Source organism: Phyllostomus discolor, chromosome 6 (genome assembly GCF_004126475.2).
Source record: "Phyllostomus discolor isolate MPI-MPIP mPhyDis1 chromosome 6, mPhyDis1.pri.v3, whole genome shotgun sequence".
NCBI lineage: Eukaryota > Metazoa > Chordata > Mammalia > Chiroptera > Phyllostomidae > Phyllostomus > Phyllostomus discolor.
Genome location: NC_040908.2, coordinates 154,998,487 through 155,011,809, shown reverse-complemented (window position 1 = coordinate 155,011,809; position 13,323 = coordinate 154,998,487).

Sequence of the window (13,323 nt, the reverse complement as noted above, 5' to 3'; positions counted from 1 at the left end):
TTGCCCTAACACGAGTGATCATACCCAGAAGTGCTTACAGGACACCTTCCTCGTGCACAGCACTTAATGGTTCCTCTGTGTTAGTAAAATTTCTACCTTGTGTGGAGCTGGGTCTCGTGGCACATAAGCCACTTTCTGCCTCTTTGCTTATATGTGTGCCCAGGTCTCCCAGCCAAAGGCTGCCAGAAACACATCTCTAGTCACACAAACTTGGTTTATTAGGTCATTGCAACAAAGGAGAAATGCAGCTCACAGGGAACACGGGGACAGTCTCTGTAAGAGGGTGCTAGAAAGGACTTATTTTGTTTAAGTAATTTCGGGAGGAGGATTCAAGGAAGTGGGCTTTGCTCTGGATTGGATGCTGTCAGGAAGAAGCATGAATTCTGTGATTCGTGTCTTAATCTTCTCTAAAAGGCAGGAGGAATGAACTGAGACTCACGCCACGATTGCTAACAAAGCGGCAGTCACTAGTATTAGCCGGGATAGGAGGATGTCTGGTCATTATTGCGGCTTGGAGAACACGAATGGCTAAGCAATACTGCCAAGTCAGGGCAGGTCTGGCTGCTTTTCTCTTCTTTTGTCTCCCCTCCGGCCAGAGGCAAAGTCAGGCTGCAAGGCTTTCGTCTCTGATACCCAGGTCTCCACCACTGCCAGAGCTTCACTGATTAGGGAGTTGTGTAGAGAATGAAGTGTGTAGCTGGACAAGCGTTAGTCTCTTATTCTCCTGTGGCAGCCCGAGTTTCCTAATCTCCTGATGTGACAAGGGCTGCACCGTAGCTTTGGAGATGCCGAACAAAGTAGCGGAGGCAGCTGCACCAGGCAGTGATCAGAAACGCCACGTGGCATTGGTTCTTGGAAGTGATCCTGAAGAAGGGCCTGGATGATCAAACCCAGGCAATGAAAATATGTCCCAGATTCAACAGGTTTTTCTTTTAGAGACTTGGGTGACTTCTTTTTTTAGTGGACTTAGAGATTGTTCCGCTCCCCCTGCAGCCTGTGGGTGCAGCAGGAAGGGCTCGCTCTAGCGCAGGTTCCCTTGGGCCACCAAGAAGGCACCAAGGGCTCTGGGATCTTCCATGGCAATGCCGGCTAACGCATCCCAGTTTGAATTGGTTGGTTTGACCTCCAGAATAGAAATTATGTCATTGATGTCTTCTGGGGTCAGAGGCATGTTTTGAACAGGTTTTCCACTGAATTCTCCCTGCTGTGAGAATTGTTGAGTGCTTACCCCGCATGAAGGTCTGTGCTGCCCACGATTTTCCCAGGCAGTCTGTGTTTGCCACTTCTTGGAAGTTTCTGGACATCTTTTCAGGGAAACATGATCCACTGGAGGGCAAAGGTCATTTTAAACTCTGAAAGTCTCTAAAATTTGTCCTGAAAACAGAGGGGAAGTTAGTGTGTGGCAGGCGGCCTGAGTCTGCTGTCCACATGGACAGTCACCCCAGCGGGGCGCAGACTGGACTGGCCCTGCCACTCGTCTTGGGGGGAGTGCGCTGCGGCCTGTGTGTGCGCATGCCCTTAGGGGGAGAAGCTTTCCTGAGTGGAGTCAAATAGTTTCTGCAAAGGAAGGTTGAGTGTCTCTAAAGAGAATAAGCTATTGGAGCAAGAATCCCCCACTCCTGGTTTCCATGTCTGATGGGCTCAGCTCTGCTGACCGGGTTGTAACAACCTAAACAGAAGCATGTTCTCCATGTGGGCCCCAAGCCCAGTTTGGTAAAAACGTTAAGTTTGGGACTAATTACAGGAGGAGAACTTAAGTATCGGCTAGAAGGAAATCTACCCTCTGAGCTATTTAAAGGAACAGTTATTAAATGTTCGCCATCGACTGTCCGCAATAGCTTATGGTCTGAGAAAAACATCCCAGAGAGTTTTATTTTTTTCTAAAGGGGCAGCAGACCTCAGGGGGTCCAAAATAATAGGACTGAGATAAGGGAGGCTGTGTTGAGAACTCTCATAGGTAGTTCACAGAGGGTGTCAGAGTCCTAGAGAGTAGTCAGAGACGAGATTAGCGGTAAAGGGAGAGAAAAATGGCCCCGAGGAATCAAAATGCATCTTGTTTTAGTCTCAGGTGGACGCTTCCCCGGTCTGTGGTCAGCAGCTTCTGTGTTGTCTCAGGTAGAGTCTCTCCTCGTCTGTGGTCAGCTTTTTCCTGAAGTTTTAGAAGCACCCTCAGTGTGACGTCCTCCACTAGGGTCGGCACCCAGTAGTTCGGAGACGTCTCTTCTCCTCTGGGAAAAATGAACATGACCTGGGCGTTGTGTTGCTTGAGTTGTTAACAGGACGTGATAAGGTCTTCAAGGCTCAAAGGTTGCTTGTCTGGCTATTTCAGAATTCAGAACATGAAACCTCCAGGTCTGCAGACCACGTAGAGGCACTTAAGTGGAACCTCCCCTAACTTGTGACCCTGGAGTCTCAGATGCATGCCCTATTACAGAGTCCAAGGTCCTGGGCCAAGGTAGTTAACTGAGTCTTGCTGGAACCTTCATTTCTGTTAATTCCCTCTTTCCGTCATCCTATCATTGGACAAGGTTGATTTCTTGACTCACTGTGAGTGAGGAGAACCGTGGGGAAGACAGGTTTCTTTCCCATTTGTCCTTGACCCTACTGGAGTCTTGAGGGAGGATGGAGCCTGGAGTCCATGCGCAGTGCTGTTCCTCACTGTGTCTAGTGTTGCACCCGGCACAGAGTGGGTGGCTTGGAAGATGCCGTTTGAGTGACCGGCTGGGTAAGGCCCGAAAGGATTTTGACCCGTGACCTGGCAGAGTGGAGACATTCTAGGTCCTCTTCTTTCCCTATGCAGCCAAAGAGACCAAAAGGAAGACACGGGCAGACTGCACAGAAGACGAAAAGAAGCTGAAGACAGCGCTCCAGAGAGAGCAAATCCCGAATTAGAACCCTCCTTCCGGTTGTTTTCCAGGAATGGAAAGTCGAGCTCGTTCACCTGGACTGAATTGGGACCGTGGGGACTGCATGGGGTGGGGGCTCTGCAGGGAGGAGGAACTCACAGAGCTGCCTTTCCTGGAGAAGTTTTGTGATAAGAACAAGAATAATTACGGTGATTTCTCAGCTGTTTATCTTGGTTTCAGTTGCTCTTCCTTCCTTCATCTTCCTTCCCCACCTCTGGTCTTACAAATTCAACAAATCCATAAACACTCATGGCGCTCGGATGCCAGGCCCTGGAGCTGGGTTATAAAGATGAGTAAGGCATGATCCCCAAGGCTCACCCTGCAGTGATTTATGAGACTGGGGCTGATGGCAGAGAAGTGGTGGCCATCTGCTTCCTATTCTGAGCCCTCTGGGCTCCAGATAGCTTTTCAATTTTACTCTGAGCTTCTGCAAGTGTACAGAAAAAGAGGAATCTTCTCTCTCCTTAAAAGGCAAAATGAGAGTCTCCTGGTGGCCACTGTGGCCATTTAGAGAGAGAGGAGGGACTCACATGCTGGAGGTATGGCCTTAGCCAGCAATTTCCAATGGCTTTGCACTGAAGGGTCTGGAGGGATAGAAGACAGTGTCGGAACAAGGAGTAGAGTGGTGGAGAGATGATTCAGGTTGAGTCAAGAAGGACCATGGGTAGAACTAGGGTTGGGCAGGAAGAATGAGGCAGCTTGCATGGCCTGGCCACAGGCAGGAGAGAGCCTTGTCCAGCAACCCTCAGGCTTCCCAGCCTCCCCCGCCCTGCCATCCCCCTGAGGCCTGGGGGGGGCAAGGACTGGAGGGCACACTGCCTGGGACTGAGAAGACTGCCCCCTCCCTGCCCTGCGAGACCCTTAGGACGCCTGAGGACATCGTGCTCCCCCAGGGCAGCGTCTCTCTCCCTTCCAGCTCCTCTCCCTCCAAATCCATCTTCATTAGTAACCATAAATGTCAGAGTCAGAGCCATTAGAAGGCTATGCCTAGATAAATAATGCTTTTCATATTTAATTTACGAGTAGTTCTGCAACCTCTTTGGGGGTGTGCTGGGTTAATTAAGAGCTGAGTTAGATGGAGTTGCATCTTCCTAAGGAGACTCAATTAAACTGTTTCTTGGGGAAAAAAAGAGAGAAAAGAAAAGGTGGTCGAAGAAAGGGGTGCATTGGAAGATGCCACCCCTTCATCATGACCTCAATCTAGGGCTGCTTGGAGGGGAGCTTGGGGTGCTTTTATTTTAGTTCAGCCTTTCCTTCCTTTACAATTTGGAGCCCCCTCTCATCCCTGAGTCAGGAGTTCGGCGTGTGAGAGGGGCAGGGCATTGCCCATGGGGAGCCAGGTCAGCCTTTCTGGCTGGCTTGGGGCTAGTACCCTGTAGCCGGGAAACTAGCCTGGAGCTGAGCTGGGCCAGTGCCCATGGGATGCAGCTAGCAGCTGGACGAGGTCCTGGGGAACCTGATCCCCAGTACCAGCCTCAGTCCAGGACTGTGGCTCTGAAATTCCAACCCCCATTTCCAGCCCTCCTGCCCCCAAACTCAGCCTCTTTTGCTGGGACTAAGCAGACAAGAGCCATACGTATCCTGACTATTTCATGGGCAGCTGAGGAAATCCCACAGAGTTCTGCCCTCCGCTGGGAGAAGCTGTTGTGGCTGGTGGGGGCCAAGACCCCTCCCTGGTGGCACTGCATCCCCCTACTACTCCAGGGAATCAGACTCGGGAGCTCAGCCCAGTCGGCCCACTGTTCCAGTTCATGGGGAAGTAATACATTCAAACTCCTATAGTGAGTGAGTTGATACAGAGGTTGGCCCAGAATCCCAGGCTGCTGCCAATGACACACTCAAATGCATGTGTGTCTGATCACACACATGCACACACACCTTTTTCATGGGCTCATGGGGACACGGAAGGCTCTTACACACCTCCAAGCCGGTAGCCCTTAGATACCACATGGCCTGTGGGGACAGAAAGTACCCCTTGGATCACAAGCAGACCCCACTGATCTCCTGTCCAGATGGGAGCCTCCCCACATCCCTGGAGACCCTGTCACACACTGCATTGTCACAGAGTCTACACACTTGCAGAGTAACAGACACTGTCAGCACCTCTCTGTTGCAAGACGTCGTGAACAAGTGCCAGACACTCACAGCCGTCTCCTGACCCCATTGCCACACACTGACCTCTTCGTGTGAGCCTCGAACTGGGAAAACAGTCTCTCTGACAAGCATGCATGCACACACCTGTGCCCAGGCACATGCCCACACACCTCAGCACAGGGTTCAGGTCCAGACTGCTGCTTTGTTACTCGGAAAGGTGGAGCATGCTTTACAACTGTCCCTCAGCCTCCGGGGCAATTGTGTGCAGACTTTGCAGCGAGTGGAAAATAACCTTCCTCGTGAAGAATAGGAGAAGCAGTTCTCTAAGTAGGTGTGACCATGACGTACCTCTATCCTGCAGGACTCCAAGAGGACACTGTTTGCTCACTCATCCATCAAACCTGGCTTTGTGACCTCTTTTAGTCTGAGGCTGTGGTTCCCTTACCGGGCTCCTAGAGCAAAGCAGGCTGCAACTTGGCCTCCGCCCACTCCTTTCCCTTAGGTCAGATCTCCATCCTTAGGGAGATGCTGAGGCTGAATGGACGGGGTAGGGGCTCTTGAGATGGGCAGAGGGGCACTGGTTCTCTCCGCATTGACCTGGTTCCTGATTCGTGGCTTCCCCTCCAGTTTCATGGTCAACTTCCTGTCTGGGGACAGAGTTGGCTTCTCTGGCTGGCCCCAGGAGGAGGGCTCCTCTTTGGGCACAGTCTTGTTCTTCCCCTTGATACCTTAAAGGTATTTACCAGGATAAGTTGTCAGGAGAGACAGACTCCCCAAAGCAGTGTTGGGGCCTTCCGTTCTGATTTTAGAGCTGTGAGAGCCTCGGAGATCATGTCTCCCCACCCCCTGCTGTGCAGAAGCAGAGGGTGGACTTGCCTGTGGCCGCACAGCAGGTCAGGGGAGACTGGGTCCAGACCCAGTGATCCTGGCTTCCCCCAGCCTTCTTCCCTGATACTCTTCACCGTATACACCATGGCTCTTTCTCACTGTTGCTTTCTTACATTGTTTTATTTTTATCTTGCATAGGTATATCTTGCTTTATATAACAGGTGAGTTCTTTGAAATGCTGTTTGTAAGATGTAGCACAAAGTCATGTTCAAGTAGACAGTATCTAAATGTGCTTTGTTCTCAGTGTCCAGGATGAGGTTCCCTCTCTCTACAAAGTTCAGGTGAACACACTCACAAGGTCCTGTGTGACCTGCCATCACACTCCACTCTCAGCTTGCATTCTGCAATTCAGCTCCAATAGCCTGTTACTAGCTCCTTATTCCTTTCAACCTCAGGCCCTTTGCACATCCTGTATTCTCTGCTTTAAATGCCCTCTCTCCCTTCTATTTGTTTAGTCAGCTCCTTATAGGGTCAAATATCTCTTCCACAGGGAAGCCCTACCGATTCCCAGTCTAAGTTGGGTTTCCCCATTTCCAATTCTTTTAACACACTTTATATCTTCTTCAATAATAAATATCAATTTTAGAATTAATTATTTTATGCTGTGTTTGTTTTACTGTTGCTGTATTCCTAGGGTATAGAAGAGTGATCACAGCTAATGGATACTCAGTATTTGTGAAATCAGTGACTATAAACATGGAAAAATAAATGTTTATAAAGAGAGCTTTTATGCATTAAATTATACCATAAAGTATGTCCTCACTCCCCAGGGATTTGCTCTTTAGGCCCTAAAGTTTGTAGCACTGTAGTTTTCAAGGGGCTTTACATATTTCATTTGATTCTTGCAAGAGCCCTGGCTGATGGCAAGATGGGTGGTGAAATGACCCCTGAGAGAGATTGGCAGAGATGGGCCTTGTGCTTCTTGGTGGGAAGTCTCGGTCTGTCCGACTTGGTAGCTGAATGCCTCGTTTAATTAAATACTCAGCTTGGAAACTGGACTGCTTAGGTCTAGTTCTGTGTTCTCCAGTGTGTGCTCCACGGAACATCGGTCCCGAGAAACCTGCTGTGTGAGAAAAGGGTTCCGGGGGTCCAGCGTGTTTGAGAAATGGTGCGTTCTAGTGCTCCTTCCACAGACTGACATGCTATCAGTGTGCTGAAGGCTGTGGGAAGTCCTGCTCTAAAGTCTGCTTCAGCTCCGCTTTCCTGAACTTTTCTTGACCGGAGAACCCTTTCTTCCTGGTAACACTGGCTCTGCGGGTCACATGGTGGGAGATGCTGTCAGTTTATCTCCTGTGCGTGTTGGGTTCTCACCTCCTGGGTTTAAGTGAGGACCACTGCACACTCCCCACTCCCTTCTTCCCTTGAGCATCCCCAGCCTCCCTATAGCCCTGAGGGCATGAGACATTGTAGCCGTTTTCTCTGGCTCCTTAAGGTGAAGGGAAGGCTCATGGTGGGACTGGGCAGAGTGACCTGAAAAAGCTCTGTACAACTAAGTGGGACAGAAGGCTAACGGAAGTGAGATCAAGACATCCTGGAATATAGTGCAGGGAGGTCGGGGTCAGGCTTGCTGGCCCCGAGTCTCCCTCACCGCCCCCCGCCCCCCAATCCCAGCCGTGGCCTCCCTCCTCCAGCCCCATTGGCGAGGGTTCTCCATCAGGGTCCAGCATTCTCCCTGGAGCTGTTAGACGCGTCTCCTCCGCTCCTTGCCTTCATTACTTCAGCCGTAGCTTGGATTCCTTCACCTCTTGCTTGGACTCTGGGCTGAGGTGCTGTGAGAAGTCAGGTTTTCTTGTCACTTCCTTGCCTTTGATTATACCAACTATCCCTTCCACCTGCCATGGCCAATTTTACCATGTCCTGTTTGAGGCCAGTTTGGTCCTCACCTCTGCAGTGCCTGGAGCAGGACCTCCCCAGGCACTGACTGGATGACAGGGGCAGGGCTCCTTTTGTCTGTGACCCTCAGAAGGGATTCCAGTACTGGCCAGGTGAGCATCCCCTAGAGAAGAAGATGGAATGGGTCTCTCCTATCTTTCCTGATGCTTTTTTTCGGATGCAGCCTAACAGCCAAGGAGCCCTCTGCTATAGCCCTTGCTGATTCAGCGACACTCCAAGTCTCTCTGGAACAAGGCACTTGGCGTTTTGGATGCAAGGGTCCACCCTTGCCTAGTGACTTAGGTTGCTTGGCTCACTGCTTCCTCCCCGCCTGATGCCTCCACAGCCTCTGCCTGGCCATTCATTGCAACATGCAAGAGGGCAGCAGAGAGCCCTGGACATGAAGCCAGGCAGTCTGGCCTCGGAGAAGCCGCTTTTTGCTTCCCATTTATTAATAAGCCTCAGTTTGTTAGTTTTGAATATAAGGGGAAACCAGTACCTTTTTCATTAGGATCTAGTGAGAGTGAAATGCAATGATAGGGACGGAAAAGTACTTTATAAACTTCAATAAAATAAAGGCAACTTGTCAATTTCCCCCACAGAGAATGGAGAAGCCCCCCTTATAAAATTTCCTTGCAAATTAAATGATGGTGCTTAGTTATTATAGGTGTTTGGTGAACGTGATCTTCTATTTCTCTTACAAAATCTTCCCACCTGATGTCAGTCACTGGGTAAACCCTGGGCAACGCCACAGCTGCCTGACCCGAGTCAGCCTCAAGCTTCTGTGTAATCGTTGCCCGAAAGCACATCAAGATTCAAGCCCCAGCTTCTGTCCCCCTGAAGCACAGTGGTTACCTCCAGGACAGGGCCTGCCCCCTTGCACAGTGACCTCCCGGGTGTGGGATCACAACCCCTTGCCGAGCACTTCCCATGTGTGGAATTAGTGAATGATGCTTCCAGAAAAACCTTCCTGGCCGGATACAGGGTCCTTCTTGATCAGTCACCCTGGGGCTGTGGGCAGGGGAGCAGTCAGTGGGCGTGTGGGACACAGATGGGTTTCTGCTGGTTTCAAAGCTCCAGCCTCATCCCCACATTCTGCCCTCAGGGCTGTGTTGTAGTTGCCCAGTCCTTCCTGCCTGCTTTTGGGGGAAAGATGTGGCTTGAGGTCAGCACAGAGCAACGGGCCAGCCACCCTCTGTGTGCAGGTCAGAGGTCGGGGCAGCAGGCTGGCCCCTGGGAGGGAGGATGCCAGTGTGGGTGGGTGAGTGCTGTTTGGAGAGCTCCTTCCTCCTTCGACTGGTCTCCTAATTTCTTTCCATCTCTCTGGCGCACACCTGTCTGAGCCCTGCTCTGCTTGCTCAGCTCCTGTTGTGGCTGCCTCTGGCCCTTATCTGCTGCCTGCAGCTGTCCCCAGGGACCCAGACCCCTCCCCCACCTTTCCTCCACTCTCCACTTCTGGCTCTGAAGGCTTTGCATATTTCCAAGCAAGGCCTGAACTCCCATTCCAGAAGCCCAGAATTTTTTTTTGGTGGTCGTTTCTTTGCAAGGTGGAGCAGACAGATGGACTCAATAATGCGGTGGGGGGGGGGGGGCTGGGGAATAGGGTGGCCGGGGGACCCTTCACACGCAGTCTCAGAGCCATAGTGATAATGGTAACTGGCATTTATTGTCTACTGTGTGTTTGTTACTTTGTTCAATGGTTAACTAATCCACTTATTTCCCTTACTCCTCTCAACGACCCGAGGAGATAGGTACTACCGCTGCTCCCAGTTAAATGGAGGCGGAGAGAGGAGCCACCTCCTCACGGGGAGGGCTTCCGGCTGGGACTGACCAACAGCCGTGCCTGCTGAGGAGGATTCTCAGCAGGCCCTTGGTGTCTCGCTCTAGGTCGCAGCCGAAAGTCTGTTCTCACAACCTACGTGAAATGCTTCCTGCCCCCAGCATGTCCCAGTATTACAGGGAGTGTCGGCGAGGGCTGTTTCCCTGGGGGTGGGCAGTGGGGGACAGTATTTTCTCTGTTATCAGGTCTTCGACTTAGGTCCCCACCTGCTCAGTGGGTTGGAAGCAGGTGTTTGTATCCCAAAAGCCTCCCCCTGGGGCTCTATTTCAATGCCCTTCCTTTGGGTCTCAGGACCCCAGTGTTCTCCCTTTGCCACAGGAGATGGACCTAGGGCCTGGGACTCCCTCACATCCCCGCCAGTAGCCCCTGCTCTTGATAGCTGCTACTGCTCTGGCCTGAGGCGCAGAGTGAGGGGCCACGAGGGCACTCTGTACCCCGGGATGTGTCTCTGCTGTCTCCACGGCCTGGCTCAGGGCCCCGCAGGTTGCCATTAGAGGATTTTGCCCTTTAAAACGATGTCTGTCTTTTAGAGGGTGAGGAGCTAGTTATTAATGTAAAGAGACCCTTCCAGGACAGATGTATTCTGTGCCTGCTTGGGAAATAGTTGGGCATTAATGGCTGAACTGCTGGAGAAGGACAGAGATGACTTGGGTCCAGGGGAAGTTTTTTCTGGAATGCCCAGAACACCAAGTGGGGTGGTTACAATAACTCAAGGTGTTCCCCCACCTGCCTCTCAGACTCTGGGGGGATGCTTAGGCCCAGGTCTCTCAGAGGTTAGCACTCAGGGATGATTTGAAAATACAACAGGGGCCTTTTGGAGACAGCATTTCTGGTATGGATTTGAGCAGGAGGAAGGGTATGGCACTGTTTTTAGGGTCTGGGGGGATACTTTCAGCCCATAGAAGGGGCTGCCTACAGCCATCACCTGCTAAGGAACAAGGTTGGGTGGTAGGAAGTTTCTCCCCTCCATAAAGGAGGCAGGGCCTGGCTGGGTACAGCCAGTGACTGGGGGATGCGGCCTGGGTGGGGACACACTGAACAGTGGCAGGAGTTCTGGGCAGCAGCCTGCCCGGGGAGCAGGGCTCTGGGCACCCATCCCAGCCCACAGCCTTGGTGTGCTCTTCTGTGAAATGGAGGTGTTTCCATTTGTTCCACCTTCCCGACTCCTCCTCTGCTGCCCTGAGGATGGCTGGAGCCATTGCTGGGACGCTCAGCACAGACGTGTGCCGTGGAGTGTGGGGTCTGCGGGTCACTCTCTTCCCAGCAGGATAAACCCCTTCCTCTGTGTCCCAGGGAATTGGTTCCCCCTTAGTCCCACCATTTATCACCGCAGGTCCTGAACCCTGGCCCTCGGGCTTGTCTCCATTGTGTCCCCGCCGTGCTGGAGTGTGAGCTCATTCAGGACAGGGCTGCTGCCTGTTTCTCGTTGCCTCTCCTGTGCTCAGCACAAGGCCTCTGCACAAAAGGGGTCTGTAATGTCCCTGTGTACAGGCTGCAGAGGGCAACGGACCCTGCATCTAACAGGGCTCCCATCCTGGAGAGAGGGAGAAGAGGCGCTGCTGACCGTCGGTGCTGTCGGCAGGCCAGACGGTGCCTGGGCTGGGACATCTGTGTGTCTCACCTCACCGGTAGGAAAAACGGCTCTCGGAGATTCAGTGGCTTGCCAAAAGCAACTAAACTTCCAGGACAGAGTGGCCTAGGCCAGCCCCAGGCCCAGGGCGTGTGTGCTGGCCTTGCCTATCCTGCACGTGGAGACAAGGGGATCTGGTAAGATGAGGATGTCCCACCCAAACTCCCACTGTCATTGTCTTGGTTTTGTTCCTTGCAGTGGTAGCTCTCGGCAACCTGGGGAGGGCCCCAGTACCCCATGAGCCTGCCTGCCTCTCGGCCCTAAGACCTAGAAACCAGGTCTCCAAGCCCCTGGATAAAACTGGGGCCCTCCCAATTGTCAACACCCTTCACTTTCTTGACAACCATTGCTCAGGGAGAAACCCAGAAGAGACCTGGAGCCCTTTTGGGGGCAGAGCCTCCCTCGGGGGCACCCCCCTCTGAGAGGCACTTTCGTAAAGCTCTGCTTCTGTGATGCCACACAGTGGTGGTGAGTGGGGTTCTTTAAGACGTGCCTGTGCCGCTCCAGGCTCAGCACTCAGGCTCCTCAGCATGTCATTTTCCCTCACAATAATTGTGACAAGGACATGTCATCACTTTCATTGCATAGGTAAGAAAACTGAAGCACAAAAAGACCAAGTTACTTGCCTGAGGTCCTATGGCCGGGAAATGGCAGAGCTGGGATTTGAACTCAGGACCCCAATGCAAGCTGACACTTGTTAAGAAACCCATGCTCAGCAATAGTGAGCTTTGCAATTTTCTGAGGATGGCTGCCTCTTGCTGCCTTCCTCCAGCCAAGGTGGGTGGGTGTTCTGGCCACACTTGTTGGTCTCCCTGGCCCAGGCCCCTCCTGGGTTTGCATGGAAGGGAGTGTACGAAGCAGTGACAGTACAGAGTGAGGACGAGTAAGCTAGACAGTGACCTGGACAGACACCGGCAGCTGGGGGGCCTGGGGGAGGTGGCTGGCAGCCCTGCAGCTCTGACCCCCTGCAGGGTGGGGCAGCAGCTTCTCCGAGGCTCCAGCCCTTGCCAAGCCTCCTGAGCCTCAGGCCACAGCAGGTTCTGAATGGTCCATGGTGGAGCCCAGCCATGAACTTCTCCCAGCTGGGCAGCCACAGCCAGATGCTTTCTGGCTGGATTTAAGGGAGGGAGACAGGCTGGAGGCAGTGGGAAGAGTAGAGAGAGGCCCTTTGATTTTGGAATTAAATGCATAGAAACAATGGACATAGTGGCTTGGGAACTGGCAACCGAGACACTCATTGTTTTAATTTCACTTAGTTCTTGAATAAGTAATACACTCCTGTGGATGAAGAGAAGGGTATATAGCGTGGGCAGTCTTGTCCAGCCTCTGTGTCCAGCAGCATGCCTCCGGTTTGCAGAGGCAGCTGTGGTTTGCATATGTCTGTCTGGAGGTAATGGAAACGCCTGAGTGGGAATGCATAGGCAGCGTTTAAATACGCGTTTGCATGGAAAATACTGTTTTGCACGTCACTCTTTAATAGTATCTGTTGGTGATCTATATTCATACACAGAGAGCTTCCTTAGTCTTTAATTATGGCTAGGTAATATTCCATTCTATGGATGTACCATCATTTTTTAAAAGTGAAATAAAATTCACGTGCAGCAAACTGTATGAGTCTTCAACGGACGGCACAGAGAATGCCCACGCACGCACCTACCGATGTGAACTCCGCCCGAGCGTGAGCGCGAGCTTCCCCTTACCTGGGAAAGCTCCCTCGTACCGCGTGCCCGCCAGTATCCCTGTCAAGGAGTTAGCATTATTCTGACTTCTATAACCTCATCTCCATTTTCTTACCTTTAACATGGTGGCAATCTCTCTGTCGCCTCCACTGTGAGGATGAAGACCATCCTCAGCAATCAGACTGCCGACGTTCCAGAAAAGGTCGGCGTTCTAGAAAATGTCGACATCGCTCTGAAGGGCTGCACGGTTATTGCGAAGGGCCCAGAGGCACCTTGCGGAGGGACTTCAGTCACATCAAGGGAGAACTCAGTCTCCTTGGAAAGAGAAAGAAGAGGCCCTGGTGCAGCCCCACGAGCGGCGGGGGCCTAGGAACTAGCTACCTTTTGCACCGTCTGCAGTCACGCACCGCGCCT